Source organism: Callithrix jacchus, chromosome 21, assembly GCF_049354715.1.
Source record: "Callithrix jacchus isolate 240 chromosome 21, calJac240_pri, whole genome shotgun sequence".
Taxonomy (NCBI): Eukaryota; Metazoa; Chordata; class Mammalia; order Primates; family Cebidae; genus Callithrix; species Callithrix jacchus.
Window position 1 is genome coordinate 11,053,244 of NC_133522.1, and position 11,221 is coordinate 11,064,464.

Consider the following 11,221-nt stretch of genomic DNA (forward strand, 5'->3'; position numbering starts at 1 on the left):
CCCATACTTGAATAAACTGGCAGGATATACCAAGTTTTTTATTCAAAACACCAGTTAAACTTCTCTATTATTCATTTTCTGCTATAATCTTGACAAAACACTAAGAAATAATTATAATAATTACATCAAGTCTTTATATCAAGGCAATATACTCAAAGAGGTTCAAAAATGTACTTATCAGTAGCTATGTACTTACTTATTTGCAACTTATGTCTATTTGATTTCAAATACAATGATATAAAATAGAACATATCCACATTTACATTAAAAGTTGACAAACATTGGAATTAAACTATACCCTAGAACAAACAGACTTAACAGACATTAATATAATATTTTATTAAATAGCTACAGAGTACACACTGTTTTCATTAGCACATGGAACATACCCCAGCAGAGACCAGCAGTTCCCAAACTTCTTAGCACCAGGGACTGGTTCTGGGGAAGACAATTTTTCCACAGAGCCAGGGGTGGTGGCAGGATGATTCGAGTGCATTACGTTATTATGTACTTTATTTCTATTACTATTATATTTTAATATATAATGAAATGATTATATGACTCACCATAATGTAGAATCAATGGGAGTCCTGAACTTGTGTTTCTGCAACTAGATGGTCCCACCTGGGGTTGGTGGAAGACAGTGACAGATCATCAGGCATCAGATTCTCATAAAGAGCACTTAAGCTAGATTCTTTGCATGTGCATTTCACAATAGTGTTCGTGCCCCTATGAGAATCTAATACTGCCTCTGATCTGACAGGAGGTGGAGCTTAGGCAGTAATGTGAGCAGTGGGGAGCAGCTGAAAATAGAGATAAAGATTTGCTTACTCACACACCACTCACCTCCTACTGTGCCACCCAGTTCCGTACAGGCCATTGAACGGTACAACAAAATTCAAAATGCATTATTTACAGTTTCACAAATTCCAGGAATTCAACAAATACAAAAAAAATTTAAAAACGTCAAAAAATATAACAAATTTCCAAAAAAATCAAAACTATATCCATCTTTTTTTGGCTACATTAGAATAAAACTGGAAATTAATAACAAGAGAAACTTGTGAAGAGGTAGAAATACGTGAAAATTCAACAGCATCCTTCTGAACAGCCGTTGGGTCAATGAATAAATTAAAAGAATACTGAAAAAATATTGAAACAAATGAAGATGAAAACACAACATATGGGATTTAGAAAAAGAGGTATTAAAAGGAAATTGATAGCACTATATGCTACATCAAAAAAGAAAAAGAAAGCATACAAAGAAACAGCCTATTAATGCACCTCAGAAAAGGAAAAAGAAATGCAAGAACAAACCAAATCCCAAATTAATACATGGAAATAAATTATGAATATTAGAGCATAAATGAATACAACTAAGATTAAGTAAATAATAAGAAAGATAACAAAATGAAAATATGGTTTCCGAAAACAATTTAAAAATTGACATACCTTTAGCTAGAATAAGAAGAAAAGACTCATTACAAACTCAGACATGAAAAAGGACACATTATAATTGACATCACCCAAATACAAAAGATTGTTACATCTTATTATGAGCAACTGTATGCCAACCATTTTGAAAACCTAGAAGATACAGATACATTCCTGAAGAGAAACAACCTATAGATATTGAACAATGAAGAAATAGAAGACCTGAAAACACCAATAACAAGTAACAAGATTGAAGCACTAAGAAAATTTCTTCTATCAATGAAAAGTTTAGAATATAATTGATTCTCTGATGAAATTTAACAAACACTTAAAGAAGAATTAATGTTAGCTATATTCAAATTATTCAAAAAATTGAAGAGGCGAAAATACTTCCAAACTCATTCTATGAAATCAATTATTACCCTGATACCAATTCAAGGTAAAGACACAACAACAATAAACAAACACAGATGTGAAAGCACTCGACAAAATAAACATAACTGTGGAAGTGCTCAACAAATACCAGCAAACCAAATTCAACAATGCATTTAAAAGATCATTCACCACGAACAAGTGGGATCCATTTAAGAGTTACAAGGATGCTTCAATATATGCAAACCACTAAACATAATATATGACATTCACATAATTAAAAACAAAAACTTAGGATTATTTCAATAGATGCTAAGACAGCATTTGATAAAATCAACATTTCTTTAAGATAAAAACCCTCACCAAACTTGGTTAGAATCAGTACGCCTCAACATGATAAAGGCTATGTATGACAAGCTTATAGCTAATATTCTACTGAATGGAAAATATTGTTTCCACCAAGATCTGGAGTGAGAGAAACGTGTCCAGTTTCACGACTGTCTCTCAACGTAACACTGGAGGTTTTGGCCAGAAAAATTTGTTAAGAGAAAAAATTAACAACATCCAAATTCAAAAGGAAGAAGTCAAATTGTCTTTACAAATAAATTGATCTCATATTTAGAAAAACTGAAAGACTCCACCAGAAACTTATAATAAATGAGTTTCATAACATTGCAGAGTACAAAATTAACATACAAAATTCGGTAGCAATTTTATATACTAACAGTGATCAATCTGAAGAAGAAATAAAAAAGTCAGTTTCATTTATAATAGGTACCAAAAAAACAGAAATAAATTTAACCAATGAAATGAAAAATCTGTACATAAAAAATTGTAAAACACTAATAAAAGAAATTGAGGAGAACGAAAAAATGAAAAGATAGTGCATTCTCCTGGATCGGGAAAAGTAATATTGTTAAAACATTGATAAGATCCAAAGCTACCTACAGATTCAATGCAATCTCTATTAAAACAACAATAGAATTCTTCACAGAAATAAAACAAACAATCCTAAAATGTATCTAAAATCACAAAACACCTAATAACTAAGCAATCTTGAGCAAAATCAACAAAGGTAGGAACATCACAATATCTGATTTTAAATTTTACTACAGAGGTGTAGTCACTAAAACAGCATTAGTCCTGGCTTGAAAGCAGACAACGGACCAATGAAACAGGATGAAGAACCCCAACATAGAACTATGCACCTCCAGCCAACTCATTTTCAACAAAGTTATCAGGAGCGTACGTTGGAGAAAAACATCAGTCTCTTCAACAAATGGTACTTTAATAAGTGGTACTGGGAACACGATATCTATATGCAAAAGAATGAAATTAGATCTCCTTATTTTCATCATACACCAAAATAAACTCAAAATAGGTAAAGACTTAAAAACGTAGGACCTAAAATTATAAAACTACTAGAAAATAAAAGCATTGAAAAATGCTAAAGGACATTGTCCTATGCAAAGTTTTATTTGGATTTTTTTTTTTTATATAAGAACTCAGAACCACAGACAACAAAAGCAAAAATAGATGGGATAATATCAATTTAAAAAGCTTCTGTACCGCAAAGAAAATAGTCAAGAAAGTGAAGAAACAAACCAACGACAGGGAGAAAATATTTGTAAACTCTATATCCAGCAAGGGAGTCATAACCAAAAATTCAAAAGCAAAGCAACAAATAATTATGACTCTGGAAAAAAAAATGACAATTGTTCAAGGTTATGGGTTATGATGGTCGAGTTTCTTCCCTGCTAGTTAAGAGCTTCTTCCAAATCACAAAACTGTTATTCTGAAGATGAGGTAGAGATAATAAAGATGATACTTTTCAGAGGTTATTGTACCTGTTGCTAATACCAGCATGGAAGTTAAGAAATCATGAATGGTGAGATAAAACAGCCCTGCTATTAGCATGCTTCCTTATGATTGGGAAATACTGTGGGTGAAATTGTACCCTGTTTTATAGCGGGTTTAGTGACTTAACAGCGCAATGTCAGGTGGCTATCTGAAAAAAGATGTATAGGAGTGATGCGCAGGGAATGCCACAATGTTGAGTGTTAGCTGCAAAACAAAGGGGCATTTTCCTCATTGGACTCAATCGTGGGAGAAAACATGTTATTTTTCTTCTTCTTAAAACCAGAGATAGATGCAATCTATCTAAGTCATCTTTGGGATAAAACAGGCGGCGGGCATTTTTTTATGTTTAAAGGTAGCATTGCATATTAAAATGAATATGTGTATATATAGAGAGAGCACAGGAATACAGATGGTGAAAATAATTACGTATCAACAGGATAAGAATTTTCTATTTTAATAGTATGTTAATAAATTTAAACCACCATTTTCATGCCTGAAATAATTGCCAGGTAATATCTTATTCATTTTCATTATTCAAATACATCATTTTGAATAATTATTCAACCAGTTCAACATTCAAGTCCATAAAGAGATGATAATGTCCTGTCTAAGGGAAGTTTTCTGTCCTGTCGGCGTTGAATGTGGGGCTGCTGGGTGAATGGTCCTGTTCTGCTGCTTATGCTATCTCTGTTGTGGAGAAGTGATTTTTTTTTTTTTTTTTTTTTTTTTTTTTTTTTTTTTTTTTTTTTGAGACGGAGTTTCGCTCTTGTTACCCAGGCTGGAGTGCAATGGCGCGATCTCGGCTCACCACAACCTCCGCCTCCTGGGTTCACGCAATTCTCCTGCCTCAGCCTCTTGTGTAGCTGGGATTACAGGCACGTGCCACCACGCCCAGCTAATTTTTTTGTATTTTTAGTAGAGACGGGGTTTCATCTCGTACCTCGTGATCCACCTGCCTCGGCCTCCCAAAGTGCTGGGATTACAGACTTGAGCCACCGCGCCCGGCCGAGAAGTTGAATTTGTAACAATTTATGCTCCACCTTATACCTGCTCTATAGATAGGAAAATGTATGTTAGCAATATTATTCACATGTAAATAATATTGCTCATTTTCCTAATTTAATAGAATGTTTTCTCTACAATGAAGTGCTGCTAAGTATATATGTAATAAATGTGTGTGTATGCACTCTAAAAGTGATTTCATGTCTGTATACAAAACAGTTTATGTAGAGACTTTCATAAATCAAGGAAAAACTTTGTCATTTCTTTTGTCTTGATTTTTTAAGGTTTATTACTAAATGCCGCCACAAATAGTATTAAATTAATTATTCAGGTACTTTCTTACACAAATACACTGCATCATTCTATCTCTTTTCATGTCTCAGTTTTATCCACAATAAAATTGAAAATATTTTAGGTAAGTCTTTTTTTAATTTTCTTCTTTTTTTTTTTTCAGAAAAATCTTCATTACAGTAGCAAATGCTTTAATACACTAAGTGCCCAACAATATTAATGTTGCAATTATTGAACACTTGTTTAGAGGTAATGAGCTAAAGTTTTGGCAGAATCTGTGACCATAAAAGCCGAATTTTTGAACATGATCTCTACCTCACCATGGAAACATATATCAAAAAGCTTGATCACTCTAAATCCCTATTAGCAGGGCATCCAGCAACATTTCCCCTTGGCTGGAAATTTATGTGGGATTTAGTTGCCTGTCCTGAACGTTCTGAGTCCTCATAATCATATTACGTCTGCTCTCGCTTGTTCCGGATCTGGCAGCCTCAGATGTGGTGAACTGATTTTTAGTTGGCTGTTCCCGGTTTTATTTCGGGAAGAACAATTAGTTACATGGACCTTGATAGTAGAAAATAGACCGTCCCAAGTTTTAAGGTCAGGCTTTATACTTTCAATTCTCTATTGGGAAGTATCTTACAAGGAGTTATTTCTTAACAAATATTTTATTCGATAATCTTAATGTTCTAAATTTAGAATAATCATGAGCTTTGCTTTGAAGATTTGAGGGCTATTTGAGTGTATTTAAAATAAAACAGTAACAGAGCATTATAATCAATTGATATTTTAAAACAAAAAATATGTGCATAAAATGCCTATTTTATGGATTTTAAAAAAGATTCTCACAACTTTCCAAAATCTATGTATTGGATATGAGAATAGGTAAAATTGAAAGTAAACAGTATAAAAGTGTAGTACTTTCCTTTTTTTCTTATGTATCTGTCTTCATGTCTCTCAGACTTAACTTGACCCAACTTTATTATTTTTTATTTTATTTTATTTTATTTTTTGAGACGGAGTTTCGCTCTTGTTACCCAGGCTGGAGTGCAATGGCGCGATCTCGGCTCACCGCAACCTCCGCCTTCTGGGTTCAGGCAATTCTCCTGCCTCAGCCTCCTGAGTAGCTGGGATTACAGGCATGCGCCACCATGCCCAGCTAATTTTTTGTATTTTTAGTAGAGACGGGGTTTCACCATGTTGACCAGGATGGTCTCGATCTCTTCACCTGGTGATCCACCCGCCTCGGCCTCCCAAAGTGCTGGGATTACAGGCGTGAGCCACCACGCCCAGCCGACCCAACTTTAAAGAGCCTCTTCTTCCCACCCAGCAGACAATTACCAGAACATACTAAGATGTTAGCAAATGAGGACTAATCCTGGAATAATAGGAAGGCAAATATTTTCTCAGCCTCATTGTACCACTGCTGGTCTTTGAAGTCAAGAAGGCATGTACATAAGTGCATATATTAGAATATAATAAATTAGGTTATGTAATATAGATCTTACCCAACTGTTTAGAAATACCGAAGGGAGCCCTAGATTCTAGCTTGTGGAGCCAACCAGGTTTTGTCAGTGAGGATGCTGTCTGAGCTGCTGCTATGTGAGATAGTCCTGATAATCAGTAGGGAATTGGGAGTATAAAGAATTAAAAACTGTAATCCCAGCACTTTGGGAGGCCGAGGCGAGTGGATCACCAGGTGAAGAGATCGAGACCATCCCGGTCAACATGGTGAAACCCCGTCCTACTAAAAATACAAAAAATTGGCTGGGCATGGTGGCGTGTGCCTGTAATCCCAGCTACTCAGGAGGCTGAGGCCGGAGAATTGCCTGAACCCAGGAGGTGGAGGTTGCAGTGAGCCGAGATCGCGCCATTGCACTCCAGCCTGGGTAGCAAGAGCGAAACTCCCTCAAAAAAAGAATTAAAAACTTAGTCAGCGGTAAGATGTAAATGTTCTGTATAATTTTCACTGAAGACATTGTATTTTATTTTATCTTCAGCAGACAGAAAACAGAGTACTTGAAACTGGAAATGGACTGGTCAATTTTGATATCTAATATCAGTAGTGCAGAGGATGAATAGGACATAAAAGTGGTCACGGAGATAATTTTAAAGTTACCGCAATGATCTAGGTAAGATATTTTATCAGAGTGTGCCTCCTTATATGTTAACAAATATTTGCCAAGTATTTTCTGTTTTTATGACAGCAATATTTAATTTATTTATGAAGATTTCTGCAGTTTCTCTATCCATTTTGAACTTACCAATTGTTGACACTAGAATAAATTCCTATGATCAGCTCTTTGTCAACTACAAATGTTCTTTTTGTATGTTGTTTGATCTTTATAACATGATCATAAGTATATTGCGTAGACCACATGACAGAATGGCAGATGCTTAGAATGTATTCAATAATCAACACATAGAGTGCTTAAAATTGGGTTTAACATTTTATCACCAAAGTATAGCTTCAGTGCCTTTATTTGGCATTTAATAAGAACATCGGTAATGCTACAACTAAGAGGAAAGTATGTTCAACAGCAAAAGGCATATTGAAAGGCCATATAATCTATTTTCTAATAGACTAAAGATTTTTGGTTTTGTCCAAAAACATATTCTACCTGGTGAGTTCATATTTAGAATCTCATCACAACATTATCATATCTGACACTATAAAATAGGCTCAGAAAACTACATTCTTAGTAATGGAGTCTAGCCTTTGTAAATATATGAATAAAAGACTCCACAAGCTTATTTTAGCATTCTAACTTTTTATATATTTTTTTCTCCTATCTAGTGGGGGCTGGGGAAAGTAAATAATAAAATTGCCTTACCACATAATATAACCATGATTTGAATCTTTTACCTAATTAAAACTTGAAAAAAAATTCATTTACCTTGATGGTAATTTTATTTCAGCACTAAATAGAAAACACAACCTTCAATCAAATTAAAATAATTAAAGTCATAAAACCTGAAAGGGGAAAAAGAACAATAGAGCTAGCCTGAACCAAAACATCCCATTACTTACGTATTTCTTCTAGCAATTAAGAATTTATGATTTGTATTTTTCATTTGGGGTAATATCAGGAGATTAGTAGAAAATACACTTTTAAACTGTGATTCCTTGCAGTTGATGTTGAGAGGCTTGAAGAAGGTTCTACGGGGATACATTGTTTTATTATGCTTCACTTTATTGTGCTTTGCAGACATGGCATTTTTTCAGAAATACAAGACTTGTGGCCACCCTGCATGACGCTAGTCTGTTGATGCCATATTTCCAATAGCCTGTGCTTATTTCCTTTCTCTGTGTCACATTCTGGCAACTTTTGCAATATTTCAAGCTTTTTCATTTTTATTATATCTGTTATGGTGATCTGTGATCAGTGATCAGTGATCTTTGATGTTCCTGTTGTAATTGTCTTAGAGCACTGCAAACCATACCGTCACAAGACAAATTTAGCAAATGTGTGTGTTCAGACTGCTCACCCGATTATTTATTCCCCAACTCTCTCCCTCTCCTCTGTCCTTGGTATTCTCTGAGAAACAACAATATTTAAATTAAGCCAATTAATAACCCTAAAATGGCTGCTAATTTTCTGGTGAAAGGAAGAGTTACATATCTATAATTTTAAATAAAAACCGAAAGACGATTTAGGTTAATGAGAAAGGCATGTCTAATGTTAGGACAGGCTGAAAACCAGGCCTCTTATGCCAACTGGTTAGCCATGTTGTGAATAAAAAGGAAACTTATTGAAGGAAATTGACAGTGTTACCCAGTGAACACATAAAAGATACAAATATAAAACAGAACTTTTGCTCTTAAGAAGAAAGTTTAATTGGTCTGGTTAGAAGATCACACGAGTCACAACATTCCCTTAAGCCAAAACCAAATCCAGAGCAAGGCCCTAACTCTCTTCAGTTCTTTGAAGCTGAGATTGATGAGGAAGATGCAGAAAAACAGCTGGAAGTTAGCTGAGATCAGTTCATGAGGTTCAGGAAAGATGCCATCTCCATAACATAAAAGCACAAGGTGAAGCCACCAGGGTTGATGCAGAAGCTGCAGCAGCTAGTTACTTAGGAAACCTCTCTAAATTCAGGGATGAAGGTAACCGTGCAAAACAACGCACTTTGAATGTGGATGAATCAACCTGTTGGGAGAAGATGCCATCCAGGACTTTCACAGATACAGAGGATAAGACAATGCCTGGCTTCAAAGCTTTAAAAGACAGGCTGACTCTGGTTAGTGACTAATGCAGTTGATAATGTTAAGTTGAAGCTAAGGTGCATTTACCATTTCAAGTCCTAGAGCCCTTAAGAATGACGCTAAATCTATTCTGCCAGTGCTCCATGAATTGAATAAAGACTGGATGACAGGACATCTGTTTATAGCACGGTTTACTGAATATTTTAAGCACACCATTGAGACCTCCTGCTCAGAAAAAATAAAACGATTCCTTTCAAAATATTACTGCTTTTTGACAATGTACCTGGTCATCATAAGAACTTCAACGGAAATGTACAAGATTAATGTTTTTGTGTACAACATCCACTCTGCAGCCATTAGATCGAGGAGTAAATTCAACCTTTAAGTTTTATTTAAGAAATACATTTTATAAGGCTACAGATGCCATGGATACTGATTCCATTAGTGAATCTGGACAAAGAAAATTGAAAACCTTCTGGAAAGTACTCACTATTCTATATGTCACTAAAAATATATACAATTCATGAGAAGAGGTTAAAATATCAAAATTAACAGGAGATTATAAGAAGTTTATTCAACCTCTGTGAATAATTTTGAGAAATTTAAGAGTTTAGCAAAGAAACTCTAGATATGTTAGAAATAGCAGAAAAACTACAATTAAATGTGGCACCTACATATGGGACTGAGTTGCTGCAATCTTATGTTAAAACTTGAACGGATGAGGAGTTGTTTATTATGGATGAATAAAAGAAAGTGGTTTATTAAGATGGAATCTATTCCTGGTAAAGATGTTTTGAACATTGTTGAAATGACAACAAAGCATTGAAAATATTACATAAATGTAGTTGGTAAGGCAGTGGCAGACTTTGAGAGGACTGATCCCAATTTTGAAAGAAGCTCTTCAGTAGGTAAAATGCTATCAGACAGCATCACACTGCTACAAAGAAAACTTTGATGAACCAAAGAGTCAATTGACAGGACAATGTTTACTGTTGTGTTATTTTCAGAAATTGGCAAACCACCCTAACCTTCAGCAACTACTACACTGATCAGTCAGCAGCCATCAACATTGAGGCAAGACCCTTGATCAGTGAAATGATTATGACTCACTAAAGGCTCAGATAATTGTTAATAATCTACAATATAGTGTAAACAAAGCTCTTGTATACACTGAGAAACTGAAAAATTAGTGTGATGTGCTTTATTGCAATACTCATTTTATTGCAGTGATGTGGAATCAAACCCAAAATGTCTTCAATGTATGCCTGTATTTATGTAAAGAGTGGCTCAAAGCACCAAATATTTGCCTAGGCAAACCAAATTCACCTCCACATATGAGTTCAGAAGGCAAAGCTGCACATTGTATCAAACTGAGAAACACTGAGATATCCATACAGGACATCTAGTAACTGACAATCAAAAATGAACTGAAAGCAAATGAGGAAACAGAACCTCACACTTGCCCTCACAAAGTGAATGAGTACTCTTGGCAATATTTTTTATGGTTTTCTAAAAGTATGTGATAACTAAGGTATATATTTTCCTAGGTCAAATTTTATTTGATACACTGTAAGAAAATCAAATATCTAAGATGAGATCAGCATAATGCAAATTCTCTCTTGCAATGTTGCCCTTAATGTGAGACTAAGATATTTAAACATGGTTGTGTGTGGGATCAGGGAAAGAGGTTAGTTTCTAACAATAATCATAGTTCATAAGATATCTCAATGCTTGGTGAGGAGTAGAGAATCTCCAGAGTCAGAAAAATTATATAATAATAACAATAGATTATAAATTTTATATAAACTCTTTTATATTACAATATACCTGTAGTACAGTCTTTTTATATGCTTAAAGATGCACAAATCATAAGTATGTTATCTTAGTAGATTTCTTCAGGAATTTATTTATTATATCATTTAATTTCATACTTTATAGGCTTATGCATTCAAGATGGATACTAAGATCTTTTTCTCACATTTAAAAAACTACTTGGGTTTGAATGCTACTTAATGAACAACAGTACGAAAACGTAGCATTTTAGGACAGGTTCAG